The 18,071-nt window shown below is 36.9% G+C and overlaps 1 pseudogene across 1 annotated transcript; it reads right to left on the reverse strand.

Annotated features, from left to right (window-relative positions):
- Positions 1-785: 785 nt before the first annotated feature.
- Positions 786-16,337, reverse strand: LOC146167071 (ATP-binding cassette sub-family C member 4-like; annotated as a pseudogene). The gene is made up of 25 exons (XR_014494683.1): positions 16,326-16,337; positions 14,602-14,691; positions 13,993-14,156; positions 13,619-13,757; positions 13,224-13,334; positions 12,778-12,942; positions 12,414-12,515; positions 11,878-12,069; positions 11,318-11,530; positions 10,947-11,015; positions 10,722-10,827; positions 9,600-9,667; positions 9,309-9,481; positions 8,657-8,799; positions 8,356-8,502; positions 8,095-8,174; positions 7,564-7,714; positions 4,898-5,017; positions 4,583-4,800; positions 3,626-3,820; positions 3,252-3,410; positions 3,002-3,101; positions 2,277-2,449; positions 1,304-1,409; positions 786-1,037 (listed from the first exon to the last, which is right to left on the reverse strand). The product of XR_014494683.1 is annotated as an ATP-binding cassette sub-family C member 4-like (transcript).
- Between the last annotated feature and the right edge of the window lie 1,734 nt (positions 16,338-18,071).

Here is an 18,071-nt window from a genome sequence, read left to right on the forward strand (position 1 = left end):
GTTTGGGGTTATTGCTGGGAAATGGGTGAGGTTAGAAAATGGTTTATTGTTGAAATTATTAGGGGAGCTAGTGATGTACTTATAGGGTGACAACTCACTGAAACCGTTTTAAAATCACAAAGCAAACCTGGCGCAGGTTAAAAAGTAAAAATTCATCACATAAACAGTACCTGACTTAAATATTCCACCGATGTTAAATCTGAACTGTGCATTGACTCGAGACGGCTTCAAATTAAAATTTGTGTACGCACCAAACGTTCATGAACAGAATGTGTTCCACATGGTGCAAATTTGAACTAAACGAGCACCGAACATGCAACATTTAGCGTTGGATATTGTGTACCATCTGTGTAATGTAAGTTTATTCTGCACAGATTCTGCATCGAAGTTTACTGGGCAATTGAGGTAAGTGGGCACTGAATGATACTACAGGCTTTATTCCTTATCACGAAAGTTATGCGTTATTTGACCGAAAGTCAGTGCTGAGAATTGAACGCATAAACAGAACAACTGACCGGTAAACATATTTTTAATTTGTACGTGTCACGAAACTAGAGGGACATCCCAGATGTATTGTTAACTATCTCCTAAAAATGTCATACGATCGCGGTATTGATGTTAGGGAGCAGTTGAAAAAGACCTCTCGAACAATCAATTTAAATTCTTAGAAGTTTACGGAGACATGCTATCAAACTAGTAAAACCGATCTTGACTTACTAGTTAAGAAACGATAAATCATGGATTAAAATGTACAAAACAAACATACATGATGTTTATTATCGCAGACATACTAAACGGAGTGAGAGATTTAGTTTACCGTCCAAAAACACTATATAGATAGAGAGCATCAACGGGCAACCAAAACAAAAAAGATTCACAAAAAGGTTGTTTAGTGTGCTTTAAATTTCTAGCTAATTTTTTAAAGCTAAAACTTTTACAGCTTCAGCAGAGTTGAGCATTTTGCTGAAGGTTCCACTTTTGTTGCTCAGTAGATTGTGTGGCGAATCCAATTCGTCTATCTTACCGTCGCTTAACACCTTAATAAAGCAAAAGTATAAACCGAGTTTTTAACATTTTCTCAAATTGACCTTACTAAAGTGAAATTTGTAGTTATGCCTGTTTCAACACAATACTTTTTTCGGGTTCGTTGTGTGTTGTTAGTACGTTTATGTTTTTAACTACGCTCAAATATCATGAATTTAAACCTGGACAAGTGATTTTTAACAAACAATACGATTGCTCCCCGGTGGTAATTTTTAAGTTGAAAAACTGAAGTTGAACCACTAAAACGGACAATGCTCACCATAACACGGTCGCAATCGATGATAGTTTCGATCCGATGAGCGACTGTCAGCACGGTGCAGTCCCTGAAAGTTCCACGGATCGTTTTTTGAATGAGCGCATCAGTTCTAAAAAAACAAGGATAAATTCGTTTAAGTGCATTACTGGTTTCGTGCATGTTTTACTAACATTTCTGAAGAGTTATTGCCTGGTATAATGGTTGCTTGATGGGGCAAACTCAAAGTTTACCAGGCCAAAATATTTGGCTTCCCATAGTTAATTAACGGCCGCGTTAAACATTATCACGCAGCGAGTAGGTGAAAGCTTGTGCGGTATGTGTCTCCTTTGAAAGTTTTACTCGTGGTATTCCTCCTTTGAGCTCTTGGTACATCGCATGAAAAATGAATACAGTCAGAGTTCGGATTTTGCAATGGCCCGCTCGCCAAACGTGTGCAATTCGCTCAGGGCGAGTGCTGATTGACACACCACTTTTTGTAGTTTTAAGACTTACTGAACTCATTTTTTTTATCAGCAAAATATTGTAAACGCCGAAGACTAGTGGCCAATTATTGTAAAATGCCTTTCGTGCATCGACAAAAAAAGAGACAAAAAATCCAGTGGCAAAACAGCGACGTCCTGACGGCGTCGGTCAAATTAGGGCGTCCAAACGTCGTCAGCAAAACGGCCGATGCTAGACCGACGGCCCCCGATGATCCCATGCGATTTCGATCTTATTCTGTACTGCATATTACTGTGTATTTGGCTGTATTTGTTTCGTTGGTCTTAATACTATAATTTTATAGATTTTTATGCTTTAGGTATTGTTGCTTTTTAGGTCTTATTGTGTGTTCCCTTGTAGTTTGGAAATGGAGAGGTGTTACTTTCAATGCAAAAGCTATTTTGAAAGATTTGTTCGAGTGACGCAAAGCGCAGATAATAAGTCCATGTTCAACCAACACTTCACTGTTTTAATTTTCACAACAGCTTCATTATACCTAAGATCTACGTTTGCGGTTGCCTCGTCAATCACCAGCACCTTGTTCTTCCTCAGCACAGCTCGGGCGAGGCAGATCAGCTGACGCTGGCCCACGCTCAAGTTCGATCCGGCCTCGGATAGTTCCATCTCAAGCTTGGACGGAAAGCTTTCCATCAATTGTTTCATTTCTACCTGCAAGAAAGGAATCTACAATTAAGTGCTTCCAAAATTGCAACCAAATATCATTAATTTACTGTTTTGGGCTTGCATGGAGTTACTGTCTTACATTTTTGCTGATCTAGTTTATGTATTTGAATCCCAAGGATGTCACCAATAAAAGTAAACAATTAAATATTGAAACATGACAATAGACTAAAAAACGTAATGAGAAGCAAATAAGCATCGCAGAGAAACACGACTGGGACAAACGAGTAGGCGACGCAAATAAGTGAAGTAGAGGGGAAAAATATATTTTTTTTACTTGTTAACATACGCGTCAGCGGAGCAGTGATCGGCGGGCTTAAACCTGCCGCCGATGGTTTTGGATTATATTAAGATACACCCTATTGTATAAAAGAAGGTTAGTTATTTTTATTAACACTAGTTACGATAAGCCAAAACGATTAGCTGGGATCTGTTAATAACTAGTAACCTTAACTATTTTTACGCAAAGGAAATATTTAAATATAATATTATGTAGCGATCCAGGCTCTTAGCAGTAGAAAAATGTTTAAATTAAGTTACCTTTTCAAGGGCATTCCAAAGTTCTTGATCTGTATACCGATCTGTAAACCGAAAATGGATCCAGGTTCTTTCGAAGGCTGCCCGTAAAAAGAACAGGGTCCTGTAATAAAATTAATTAAATATTTATTGGATAATTCTCCAAATAACAAGGCAAAATCATATATAATCATATTCTATGGGTAAATTTCTTATTAAATTTTAACTGAATGTCATGTTTTTTACTTACTCTTTTCGTGTTTTATTGTTTTACCTGAGGAATCACCGACATCGAGGAACGGAGCTTGGTCAAACCGATCGTGGAAATGTCGACGTCATCAAGGAAAACTTTACCTCCGCTGTGCTCGTTCAAGCGGAACAGTGACGCGATAAGAGAACTTTTTCCCGCCCCTGTCCGACCGACGATTCCAAGCTGATAAAAAAATAACTAAATTTACGTAAGTACAGCTTAAACACTTTATTTGGTCCTATTAAAAAAATGCTCCTAGGTTTATTTGCTTTTATTATCGGCTTTAAGTTCCACCACAAGTGTTTGATTTTACTAAAAAATATTCGTTTAAAACTTATTTGCAAGAACTAAAAGTATAACGGATTTTTTTATTCCTCCGAGCTAAAACAAAATATGACCTTTTCGCCAGGATTTGTCTCAAAGCTGATGTTTTTGAGAACATCTGGTCCACCTGAAAAATGAGCAAAAAAAACATCTTGGAACCTAATGTTGCCCCTGGATGGCCAACCGGGCCCAGGGTCGGTTTCACGCACCACGTGAGGTGCCTCTGGTGTCAGTTTCGTATATTGTCGGATTCTTTCGACTGAGGTCATCTAAAAAGAAGTAGCTGTTGATTTGCACGACAGTCATGAAATCAGTGGTTCCCAAACTTTTATGGCCTGTGGCACACCTCAGAAATGGGGTGCTAAATAGATTGCGGAATCCCTACAAGATTTTTTCCTAGGTAATTCACTGGATTGTCACAATAACGGAACTGGAACAATACAGATCAACTCTAAACAACGTAGGAAGTTATAATTGGATTTATTCCACTCTATTCGTACACAAAAAGTTATAAGCTTTGAGCAAAAATCAGATTCCTAAAATTTCCTAAAATTTCCCAAATATTTTGCCACACCCTTGTGGATTCGAAATGGCACCTCAGGGTGCCGCGACACCCCGGTTGAAAACCACTGCTTTAAATGTAAAAATCAATAATGCACAGCGACGCCCATTTTATAAATACTGCAACCGATGGAAAATAATATTATGCAACAAAGGTAAAACACCCTTTGTTGATCTTACCAGTTCTAACTTTCCACGCATTTATTAAGCACATCACTTATACCCACTCAAGAATCTTGCGACACAAGTTTCTTTGTGATCTGATAATAAACTCAATACAAATTAAACTAACAATCAAAGCGATCTTAGGGATCCCAAGAATCCTTTGTAATTCACTCAGGAACACTTTGAGATATGGCAAAACACGTAATTCTTTCAAACAAGCGTTCCTGTAGTTTTTAAAAGAACCAAAGAAAAATATTGGCATATTAGCAGCAACACAAACATTCTAAGCGGTTTCCAATACATACCAGGTTTTCCACTACAGTGCTCAGTCGCGTGCACCACTGTGAATCGACAATAAGCTGAAATGAGTAAACCAAAATAAGTCCCACGCTGCCTGTGTTGGTCGCAGTAAGGGAGGAAGTGAGAAGAGAGAGGAAAGAAATTGCTCCAGTGAAAATAGCACTGACCACTTGCAAACGTAAGCTAAACCACCTCGTTCCACTCAAAAACATAAGCCAGGTACCTTAACAAAATGTTTATCTAACAGACAAGGGATTTCAAAATGTTGAAAATATTGGCAAAATTCCACCTAAATGTTTTTAAACACAATTAGTCCTTACTGCTGTGTAAGTCCTGACATTCGTGGAATCGTTCCTTGAACACTTCTTGCATACCAAATGCACGCACAGTAGACATCCCTTGCATGGTGGAAATGAGATGGGAAAATACTGGACTCCTGTCTGTTAGTTGAGAAACATATTTTTGAAAGCTTTCCTTTAACTAAAGCAGAGAGAAGTATGTAAATAGTAATATGTTATAAACTCGATATAATCTATAGCTTTCTCTGTGTCTGATCAAAGTTTGCAAACAAGATTTTGGAAAAATATATAAATATAGACATACGTAACAATCACTTTTAGGGGTATATTAACTTGGGAAAAAATATTCATTTTTAAATTCGTACACATTATGTTTAAATAACTTTTTTTATATATTTAAAGCAGGGTTCGCCAACCTACGGCGCGCCGCCTGTTAGACAACTATAGACACGAGTCCATTTGAAATATTTTTTTTGACTATTTTAACTACGTACGAGAAAAAAAAATGTTAGCGCTTCGCGCGAATTATCTTTCTACGCCCGGTTTGTTTACAGTTTGATGCTGTCTTTTAATCTAGATTAGCGCTTCTTTACCGTTAGGCGTGGAATGCTGTCAAGTGCGTCGCAGACAAACACAAAACGTATTCAAAAATATTCGACACTTATTTGTTAACATTTTTTAATTTTTTTCGGCAATGTAATAAAAACTAGCGAGAAATTTAAAAGCAACAAATTTGTTTTTAGCAGTTTTATTACACTTTTCATTATAAATATGGATGACGACGTGTGGACTCGAATTTTAAACTATAAACAAACGTTTTTTTTTCGCGCTTCGCCCCAACACTACTGCAACCTTAAATGTAATAAAACACGACTGTAAGTGCAAAAATACCCGAGGCCCGCCTGATTCATAGTATTTCTCACACTTTAATAACAAATTCTTAGGTAACATTTTGTGCGGCCCGCAAATATCTTTTTGAGTATGGTTTTGGCCCGCGACTAAAAAAAAGTCTTGGTGCAAAAAGTTGAATTTTTCCTGGTAATGACATAACCTTGTGAAATAATGTATATATAATAGGAATTAATCTTTCATGTTGAGCTAATGACAAAACTGGATTTCATCATGAAATAATATTTTGAATCTTTAGTTATTTTAATTGCAGTAGCGCAAAGTAGTTTGCACAAGTGTGACATTACCGCAATTATTGTTGTATGTAAATTATGTTCTGTTACCTACATGCCTTAGTTTTTTAATAGGCACCTACGTCATTAATTTAGTTCAATTTATACACATGCTCATGTAAATCCCTATAGTAAATGTATGTTTGACAACTTAAATATGACTGACAGCTCATCGAAGCGAAAGTGCAGACAATATGATGTTAGACAACGCTTAATATAATACTTTACTGTAAAGCAAGATGAAGGGGGGCGATATGAAATAATATGGAGCCCAAGAGGGCGTTAGTGTAAAAAAGGTTGGGAAACACTGGTTTGGACCAGTGGTTCTTAACCTTTTTTCAGCCGTACCCTCCTTGGTAATTTTCCTATGCCTTGCGACCCCTAAAAAAGCAATTAGACGTTTGTCAATGAAATATCACTGAGACAACCTGAAAGTAGGGAAGTGTATTGCTGGCCGCGTTTGGTCGACTTGGCTAAACTGTAGGTAAATCAGAAGGCTTTTTGCGTTGGCCACACTACAAACTGCTCGTGCTCGATACGACCTGATTTTGACAAACGTGTTGTGAGGGCGTTGGTTTTACAGTTGTAGACTTTAATGTCGAGTGCAAAAATTAAACATTGCTCTATCGTGTTTCGCAAGATTTGACGACACACAATACAACGGCAATATTGCAAAAATACAACATAGATTTGCGCAAAAAAGTTGGACTCCCCCTGTTGCTAGCCTGTTATCATATATAAAATATGGATAAAAAATAGTGATAGGGGAATAACTTTTATCGTTTATCAAGTTAGCAAAACTGTATTTGAATAGGGCGTTTATTCCTTCGATGCCATGTGTATTGCTAATAGGCACAAAATATGCAAGGTACTCGAAGAGACAGAAAATAAAAGATTCGCGCGGAACGAGAATTTTTTTTAGTTTTAATGTTAAAGATGGCAAAAACAAAGCTTTTACAGCTGTTTGAGTGGATCACTGCAAAAAAATTAATATTTAAGTAGGGCTTGGATATTCAATATGATAAGCGGCTGGCTCTTACCACCCCTAAACCAGCAAATAAGACATTGTCAGACAAAACAAGCTCAACCATCACATTACCTGAATGTAATTCTTTAATACTATCATGTCTATTGTGTGTTGTATTTATATCGTTGTATCATTCTAACTACCGATTACTGTATACACCATTTTTTTTAATTAAAATGACGTTTCAATTTTTTCATAAGGTTGAAAAAAGTAGGGGGTCATTAATTTCTCAAAATTTTCAAAGGGGCCCACGGTTTAAAAAAGGTTGGAAACCTCTGGTTATTGACTAGGTGCGTGGTACCTAATAAGTTTGTATACTGGGTTAAACGTAGTGTTTGTCAGGCCATTTTTCGAAACCCCGAATTAAATTATTAAAACTAATGGCCTTAGTTTTAATAATTTTTGTGGCCAACTAAATAAGATACGAGAAAGTCGCAACAGGCACTATATTTTAAGATATTCTCAGGCGGCCATCATACTTGCTCCTTCGATGCGTTTGAAGTCGCGCGATGCTTTGACGTAATAGCGACGCAACCAGGCGAAATACAGCACAAGAGGTATGACGATGATCAGTATGAAGTAGTTGATGACCACACATAAAATGGCAATCGAAAACGTCAAAAAGACAATCTGAAAAATGTCAGAGAAATACGTTTAGATTGCTATAATTTACATGAATAAAATCTGTAGGCCTGTGTTTATCTAAGATCCCTAAATTGTTCTTTATGTCAAAAAGTAAAAAATAGCAGTAAAAACGTGCACCAACTCAGGGTGAAGGTTTCCTGAACTAGCTTTCGTGACCAGCGTGTGTTGTTATGTCGGTGATTCGGTACTGAACTTTGTATGGGAACTTCTAAAAACTAAGGCTTTTGTTTGTGTGCCCCCGTAAAGCAACTGGTTTTCCACTTCGGGGCAAAATATTGTGACGCATGGACTTTCTTGGTCTCTTTTCGACTAGATTAAAGTTACGTTTGAAACGGAAATTTTATAGATGTTACGATATTTCTTACGAAGGATAAATCAAGAAACAACCAGGGCAGCAGTTCGTCGGTTTGTCCCATGTCTTTGGAGAAACGATTCAGTATTTGACCTACACGATGAAGATATTTTAATTCGCCTTTAAAACGAAAAACCTTATATTAATTGTTAACATTTTACGTAACCTTTAGTAATTTGTTTAAACTTTTAAATTTTGGATAATCCTATATATACATAACAAAAATATTAGGTTTTTAAACCAAACTTTCTAACAGTCAACTTGACAATCTAACCGGCTGGGTTGACGTCAAAGAATCGTATCGGTGCTTTCAAAATGGCCGACAACATCTTGTCGTGCATACGCCTCCCCGACACCACCAATTGGTAATTTTGATAAATAACGCGAATCAACATGGCAGCAACAAAACCAAGTGTAAGATCTAAACAAGAATCACTTTTATGCAATTTTTGATTGCTTCTGCCAAAGAAACTTAAACACGCGCATGTCAAAATATGCATAAAATACTGTTGATTACTTTGTGGATTTTTACTAATAGGTCTAGTGGTAAGCAAGCATACAAATATTTTGCTTACAAATCGTTATACGAATGTAGTAGTCATCGTCAAAGTATAGTTCAACCTGGGCAGTTGTAAAGAAATGGGAGACGTTTTCGCTAAAGTTTAATAACGCAGGCGATGGTTGAAAGCCGGCATAAAATAATCCTGCATTTTCTGTCCTGCAACACAAAATGTTTCCGAACATGAATTAACGGGCATTTTAACAAAGGTTTCAGGATTCAGGATGAAACCTACCTAGACAGGCTTTTTAAGAAACATTTAGGTTTTTAGTAGAAACAGTCTGGGTAATTATCCTAGCAGGGTCGATTTAAAAGTTTAAAGTTACTTTTGGGGAAGGTAAAAACCTCAATGCAGCAAGTTGGGGGAAACCAAAAGTTTAATGACTTTAGGTTTAAATAAGTAAATTAGTCGATTAGGTTTAAGGTTAAAGTTGGTGGCAAGTTATTTGTGCTTAAATTTCTGTTTACCAAAATGTCCGTCGAAGGATTGTTATGTTCAACAAACAAAAAAGAAGCATTTCTGTTTTCTATAATTTAGTTGTCTGGTCACTAGTAGAAGTGAATCGTAAAAATGGCAACAAAAATACTGTTCCAGCAATTTATGCAAAGTTTAATTCTGGACAATTTGCAACTCATTGGCTTAAAACAACTGTTACACTAGATCTTACCATACAGATATCCACCAGTCGAAAATGACGTACAGCGCTTGGTTGACGATTATGATGAGCAGAAGTATGGCAAATCCCGGTTTGTCGCTCGCTAAGTATTCAATGTAGCATTTAAGTTCCATACTCCCCTTGGCCTTGGTCTCTTCTTGAACAAATTCTGCTTCGTAATCGGCCTGCAGGTAAAATTTAACAAGTTTTTGTGGCATAATATTTTGATATAATACTTATGGTATTCTAAAATAACGTTTTCTTTATTGAAACAACCTAAACAGTATAAATGTTTACGGATACCTTTTCATCACTGAGCTGTTCCGGAATATCGAACAAATCTTGTTCATTTACGAAAGGCGTTTTTGCACCTTGTAAAACATAACATATATAAAGAAGAAAAAGTATCTGGCCTTGCCCAATTTAAATTTAGAGCTGTTTTTTTTTAATAGAGCAGTGGTTCTCAACCTTTCATGCCTCGTGGCAAACACTTCGAATGAACGAAAGCCAATGAATAAATACGCCTAAAATTCAAAATAAGATAACGTCGCTTCCTGGTCGAATAGAATTCTTTTGGCAGAAATAAAATTGGCATCATTATTATTTTTTCGGGAATGTTTTTATCGCAATGATTTTTAAGTTTTGAGGTTAGTAATGACGCATTTGACATCACCACCGAGCAGTGCAGACACTTCGCACAATGGCCGTCTCATCTAACTTTTGTGAAGTCAAAAGAGATGTAACTCTCGAACCATTTGCGAATTTTCGACATTTGATAACACAAAACCTTGTTTAAGCTTAACAAATAGCAAGTAGTGACGTGCAAGAAAAAATACGTTACAATAGGTCAAAGAGGGTTTAACATTACAAGTTTGAGTTTATCTAAAAAATTAAAAATAGTGACACGGGATTTGCAAAACCACGACATTGCTACAGACTTATGCTCGTGGCCCCCCAATGACAACTCCGTGGCCCCCCAGGGGGCCGAGGGCCACGGTTGAGAAACCCTGGTATAGAGCAATGGTTCGTATATTTAGATTGTTTAATTACCGGTTGTTCGCTTTCTGCGTACGTCGATTTGCAGCAACATATATAACAAAAGTATGCCTTTCTTACATAGAGAATGCGTTAGATTTCATTTAATAAAGCCGAGTAGCGATAGGCAGTCTTTTGAAATATATTCTGTCGGTTTTTGATTATATAAACAAAATAGCACACTTAAGTGATCACTTTTTAAAAGCATTTTCCAGCGATATCACATTTACATTAATAAGATTTTTTCTAACAATATAACGTAAGTTGTAGCTTTAACATTTGCCACGCTATTTATATAAGTTGAAGCTTTAACATTTCCACCATGTCTTGTTAAAAGGAACACACATTGCCCACAAATGTACTCGCAGGAGTTCTCGTAGAAATACATACCTGGGTAAAATTTCGCCTTGTCATTGTCTTCGCGCTTGACAAGAGATGCGAAATCTGTCCCACCAGCTTTCAACTCATCAAAGCTTCCAAACCCAGCGACTTTACCCTTTAAGAACAATTAGTAGGTACCACTGACCGGTATTGGATATTTTAAGACTTTGTTTTATCTCTAATGTTGTATTTATAGATGACTTTTTGAGTAAATGTATTTTATATACGCCTAACCTGGTTGAAAATCACTATTTTGTCTGCGTATTTTAGAAACTGCAGTTGATGTGTGACGAGAACTCGAATCTGCAATATAGGGGTGTTAAATTGAAGTTAAATATCGCATATCAACAAACCGTAGGATCTTAATATTGACAACAAACTATATTGAACATTTATTGCAATACAGAACACATGCACTTATCAATAAATATTTCTTCTGACAAGACAGCAACTATACAGTCACGCAAACAAGGCCACCCTCACGCACTATCAACGAACTGATAGTTAGTCATATTGAAATCCTGTAAAGCACTTCAACAATTCTCTAAAGGTCTAGGAAAGGAATAATTTCCCATTTTTAGAGGTAAAAATAACCTGCATCATACCTTGTCCTTTAAAAGTCCGCAAATGCATTCGGTGAAAAGATGGTTGGCCACGGCGGCGTCCACCGCACTAAGGGGGTCATCCAGCAACACGATGTCACTGTCCCTTCTGTAGGCCGCCCGGGCCAGGCTAACCCGGGATTTCTGGCTCCCGCTCAGGGTAACCCCCCTTACACCCACCAGCGTTTGGTCGCCGTTCTTTAGAGATTTCAAATCCTTAAAAATAGAGCTTAAATATTTCAACATTACAAAACAAGCAAAAGACCAACTTTTACAAACTGCCTGTAGGGTCAAAATTTGGAGAATAAAAGTAATTCACAGGGGAGTTTATACTGTTTCTTTTAGTGATCATTTACATTTTAAACTATTAAAACTTAATATTAGGTTCTGAAAGCTATAGAAGTTAATATAATTGTTTATCGTAACTCTGAAACACGGAAAATATTGCTGATAATCTCAAATAAACCACTGGTTGTGGTGTTGCTGAACAACAAATGATGTTTTTCCGAAAAAATCGAAGCGAAAACAAAGTAATTTATTTTTTACTGAAATGCTATACCCACCTTTGTAAGAGCACATGCCTTGATAACTTGATCCAATCTCTCTGCATCAAATTTCTCTCCGAAGAGGATGTTCTCCCTTACCGACCCCGAGAAGACCCAGGGGATCTGCCCCGCGTACACCATCCGACCATCACTTTCAATTTGCCCCGACATGACTGGCAGTTCTCCAAGTATGACACTCAGAAGGGACGACTAAAAAAGGACTGAGTATAAGTAAAATTTGTTGATAAGTTTTTAATTAGTTCCTAGTGAAACATACTGGATAAGCACAGTTTGACTTCCTGCTAGCGACAGTTAAAAATCACCTCTAAAGGAACACTATTCTAATGAAATGTATGCACATTTCGTCTCAACTTGGAAACATAACACAAAATCTAATATTTCGTGTTTAAAGTAATCTAAATTTTTTTTAACGAAACATATTTTTTGACACAAGTATTAACCAAAAAAGTAATTCAATGAAACATTTATTTTGTCTATGCCAGATTCGTTTTCAAACTTAAATATATATTTTAATATTGTTTCGAGTAATTCACCTTTCCAGATCCTACTGGACCGATGACAGCGATTAACTGGCCTTGCTGAAATTCCAAGTTTATTTCGTTTAGGGCAATGTCTTTCTTCATTACCGCAGCATCCTGTATTAAATTTGATCGTCCATATTGCGTCAAAACAAGATGGGTAAAGTCCATGCTCCAATGTTAAAGGTAATGTTATCTAATGTATAGGCAACATTTATAAAATTCTTAAAATCTTGTGGCTGTCCTTGTGTTTTTCGATGGTTAAACAAATTTCTTAATACATATATGTCATCGAACATATCAGAATGTCCAATGTCTATCCATCTAGAAAAATAAGTTAGGGCTTTGGTCTTGGTGCTATTGAACCCAATAATCGTACCTCATTTTCGACGAAAGCAAGGTTAACGTCGTCGTAAGAAGCCGTACAGTTTTTGAAGGTGATCGAATGACATTTTTCCGAAGGCTTGCTGTTTAATTGCATCTTATCGACGTTGGCATTATTATCGGTGTTGAAAGTGTTTATTTCGTCAAGTAACAAAAACGCCTAAAATGGTGGGGTAAACGAATTTCAAAAACTACATGAAGATATGGTACTAAAATTAAGAAAACTTTTAAGATTTTTAAGTTTGTTGTATTTTTCTACTTTCCATAAGTAAATGTCAAAACTAATGCAAAATAAGCTTGGTTAAATTAAATGATGCAGAGGCAAAATGTTTTTCTTTGTCTTTTTTAAAAGTAAAGACTCTTAAAAAGTTTCAATAAACACCTTGAGAATTCTAGGCAAATGCATCAATTAAAAAAATCCATTTTCCACGGCCTTTTTACCTGAATTCGTGTGAAGCTAATCCTGGACTCGGACAGACTTTCAATCGCTTGAACACAACAGCCACCCAGTGACCACTTGATGGCGCTAAATAGTGTCAATGTAAAAAAGACCTAAAAATAGATACTTAAATCAAAACACAGATTTAGCTAAGTACAAGGTAATCTAGCCCTTCTGAAGCTGCCTTTAGAATGACGATTACGGCTTACGTATCATTAGTACGCCGAAAACCATCGGAGAATCACCGAACCTGTCGATCAATGATGCAAGAAAGGCAGGCTGGGAAAACAACCAGCCTGCAGTGAGGTTCGAACTCACGACCTCCGGCCATACTGGGACCCATTTCTGTTATTCTGATCGCATACCGATGAATGTATTTATTTAAACTATTACTTACTTTTGAAGGCAACAGGTGGCCTCCAAGTTTTACAAAGACGAAAAAGGTCGCTAAGATCATGATACGAAATGAGACGAACATTAGTCCGTAGTTTAAACCTTTCAGGTACGACGCGAATAAAACACACTTGATTTCTTGCCTGGTAAACAAAAAAGACGGCGGTCTTTGCTCTGGTATTATGTAATGTTCGTTAGGCATTGTTGTTTTTTATAGACGCACATACAATTTTGCATCTTATTAAACATATTCAAATTATAATTTATTTCCTTTTTTGTTTTCATGTTACTTTTCCAGGACATAAATGTTTGATTAAACATCTTTCCTCTTAAATGTTGCAAAACACTTGTAAGTATTTACATTAAAAAGCTTGAAACCTGATTTTCCCGAAAAGACGGCCTAAGACGCCCTGACTGGCTGATGCCACTGCCATGATCGCCAATCCGACCAATGAGGAGAATCCAATTTCCCGCCAGACAAGGTACGTAACCGCTCCGGATTGCAGAGGTGCCAACCAGATGTAATGGAGAAAGATAAACAACTGTGTAACAATCGAATTCGTAGAATAAAGAGGTCGCAAGTAATACGCACCCTCGGTGTTTCAAATCTTTAAGCTGGTCTAAAACCCTGGTGCGTATAGTTGTATACTCGCACATATTTAAGATGCACAAACATCTCCCCCGTGCAATATTTAAAGTATCACATGAGGAAGGTATTGTCGCATTTTCCATAACATTTTTGAAACACGGTATACTTCATGGTTTAGGTTACGAGTTTGTTGTCTTCCGAGAGATGTTGGATATATGTATTTTTTGTAATATTTTATGTGTTTCAAAATATCAGATTTTGGGTTGCAAAATTTATCAGATTAATATTTTCATCAATTTTAAAAAAATGTTAGGAGCTACTAAGTCTAAATTGTTGTTATTAACAAAATATTGCTGCAACTAACTAACTAACTATAACTAACCCAAACAGCATCATACCCTATCGAATCTGATGACGTGTGTGGCTCCAAGATTGATGATCTGACCAGTCGTTGTGCTTGCAAGAGACTTTCCGCTCAATTTAAGAGTCTAAAAGAAACAAATCGATATTTCTTTAACCAGATAGAATTGTAGTCCCGTTTTAACAAATATCCTGAAAAACAGGTGTAGCAGGCATACATATGCAAAAGGCGTAAATTGCCTATATATAGGTCAACGATGTCCAACCTGCGGCCGTCGTTGATTAATTGTGCGGCCGTTAACACGTATTTCAATAAGCATGTGTTGGCGGCCGTGACCGTGCTGGCATGCGTTAGTGGTTGCTAAATGCAGATTATATTATTTTTTTTTACTTTAGGGAATGTAGTTAAATCAGTGAGCTAAGCTCTTTCGCTACATTCTCAGGGAACAGATTTCTTATGTGCGCTAAAAAAACTTGATTTCATTGATTGATTGATGCACGAAGAAATCAGTGTATGACAGGGGTATATAGGCAACCTACGGCCCGCGGACCGGATCGGCTCGCCAATGTAATTTATCCATCCCGCGGCCTCTTTGGACAAACTAGACACGAGTCCATTACAAATACTTTTTGACTATTTTAACTAGGCAAGTGCGTAAAATTTTTCGCGCTTTGCGCGAATGATATTTTTACGTCCGGTTCGTTTCCTTTTGAGGCTGTCTTTTGAACTAGATCAGCGCTTCTTTACCGTTAAACAGTGGAAGGCTGACAAGTGGGTTGCTGACAAAAGGAAACCGTATTCAAAAATGTTCGGCATATATTTTTAATTTCTTTTTAATTTTTGGCAATGTAATAAATAATTGCACAAAATTTAAAACAAATGCCAGTACAGAAAAAAAAATGCTGAATTTGGAACCTTGAGACAGGTCTAAAAATTAGACGGGGTTTTTATGTTACAGGCCAGCCAAACATTCGTCTACCATTGCAGGTCAATAGATTGGCTAAGAGCATTAGAGCAGGCCCCCTAAAAATATAATTTTTGACAAATTTCAATGCAAACGCTATTTTTTTGCGCTTTGCGCGAACTTCTTCTATCTGTCTTTATTATATTTTTTTCCCTTTGAAGTATATCGTTAATAACAAAAGTGCTATTTATATCATGGCGTAGTGCGCCGCATTACAAATAAAATCCAATTCTTACATAAATGCTTGTGTTTATAACAATATGCGATTATTTTATGTGCCTAAGCCCATTTCGACTAAATTAAAAGTTTTGCCAAATCTAAACGTATTAAACGCATTTTTTTCGCGCTTCGCGCGATTAATCTGCATTTACGTTCCATATTTCACCATTATGACGTCACGATTTGACAACTTTTTGAGTCATCCCTGTAAAAATTTAACTTTCGGCCGTGAGGAAAATAAGACTGTCAATGCGGCCGTCAAGAGCTGAAAGGTTGGACACCCCTGATATAGGTCATTGTTTTTCAAAAACTTAATCGGATAGGCGTAAATTTAGATTTACTTGCCCTAATTGAATATTTAGGGTCCCGAAGCTGGTAATTTGAGTTTTTAACTGCATGTTGAATGGTTAATTTTGTGAAATGTTTAAACATACTTTTACGAAACGTTCCTAACGAAGTAAATTTTTGGTGTACCGTAAAACGACAAATTACTTAGATTTAAATAAGTTTTAATGCAACTGAATTAACGTCGCGTCGTTTTTTGCTTAATTTGTTAACAATACGCTTCCAGCCATTACCTTTTTGTACATTAGAGCACAAGTAGCAATCCTAAGGTGCCATCCAAGGCTCTCGCATTTGAAGAAGTACCATTGATGCAAAAAGGTGTAAAGCACTGTTGTGATCGTGATGATTGTCGCATAAATAAAAGGCTTCCGTCAAGGTTGAGCCGCCCTCGACGTAACTGACCAGTCCAGCAACCCAAAGTGCGTTCAAAACTGCGATAGTTTCCTGACAAAATAGGCCACAACTAAAATTAATCATAAAGCTGCATTTAAAGGTATCTATCCAAATATTTTTTTTTCCATGTTTGTCTGTTTTCGGGCGCTGAATACTTCGCATTTTCTTTCTAAAGTTAATCCGTTTTAGAGCTTTTTTCGCCGACGTTTTGCCTGGCAACAGCCGGTAAAGGTTGTGATACTTATTGCTAAGAAACCTATAAACCAACTGGCACAAGAGGTTTTTTCAAATTTTATTTTAATAAGCACTATTTTTTAAAGCATGTGCTGCTAAATTTTATAAAAGGAAATGTCCTTAGCCTACTTAAGGTTGAAATACGATAGAGTTGATCTTATACCTTTGTTTAACAAATCATATTTATCTATTAAAGATTTTAGAATGAATCCTACCTTTCCAAAAGATCACAGATAAGTGTTGAAGTGTCGCTGTCTGAAAGTTGGTACAAGTCTCGAGTATCAAGATCCTTCTTGTTGCCGAGATTAAACAAGTCGTTCAACCACCTGAAATACATAACATTTCCTACAAGATTTTGATGGTTAAATGAAACCGCCGTTTATAACCTGTTAGACGACGTACATAACTTACCAGAAAGTGAGATAAGATAGAAAATTCACCCGATTCGATTTGTTTTCAACGCTTGTAGCGTTCGTATTAGGATAATTCGGGGCTTTGAAGCGTCTGTGTTAGAACATGTGTTAGAAATTAGACGCTTTAAGCGGACCGTATAAGAACAGGATACAGGCACCCGATCCGACTCGTTTCGATCGCTTGAAGCCGTCTTATAATTTCACTTCTTCGGCCTTAAAGCAGTCCCGTGGATGTCCACTGATCCACTGGTGAGTAGGCTTACCGCTTTATGCGCATAGCTAATTCCTCTCGCTCGAAGCATCACGAATCTTCGTGAATTTGATTTACTGTCATAGAAAATCAATATATATTGTTTTTTATTACACTAAGGAAACGATTTCACCCGAGAATGATGTGAAGTTGAACTATTTAAGTAATAACGAATAAAAGCAGCAAAAATATCTTTAGTTAACTAATAACTAGTAAATACGAAAATGAATTTTTAATAAATTACTTAAAATAAAGAATTTTTAATAAATTACTTAAATAAAACATTTACTCTAGTATAAGGGGACTCCCCATTGTAGCGACCGGAACGCTACAAAACTTGAATTTGGCCAGAAGTTTGCGCGGCTGTAGTTTTGCGCGTTTGCTCGAGTCAGATTTGAGCGGCTGAACACGTTTTCTATAAAATGCGCGGCTGTGACCGCGGCTGAAAGTGCTACTGCGCGGGGGATAAATCCCCCGCGCAGGCCAAACTTTCCAACCTGGGGTATAGGTTAAGCAATACTATAAATAATAATACTTGAACCACCCTTACCCCAGCCTGGAAAGTATAACAGAACACGCAGGTACAATGTCGAAAAAATTCGGGTGACTAGGTGCAACAAAGTTAAAAAAGTTTAATAAAATAAAAAAAACAACGGTTATGTGTTCCAGTGTTGGTTGACTGCAAAAAC

Source organism: Ascidiella aspersa, chromosome 1 (genome assembly GCF_963924565.1).
Source record: "Ascidiella aspersa chromosome 1, kaAscAspe10.2, whole genome shotgun sequence".
NCBI classification, from domain to species: Eukaryota; Metazoa; Chordata; class Ascidiacea; order Phlebobranchia; family Ascidiidae; genus Ascidiella; species Ascidiella aspersa.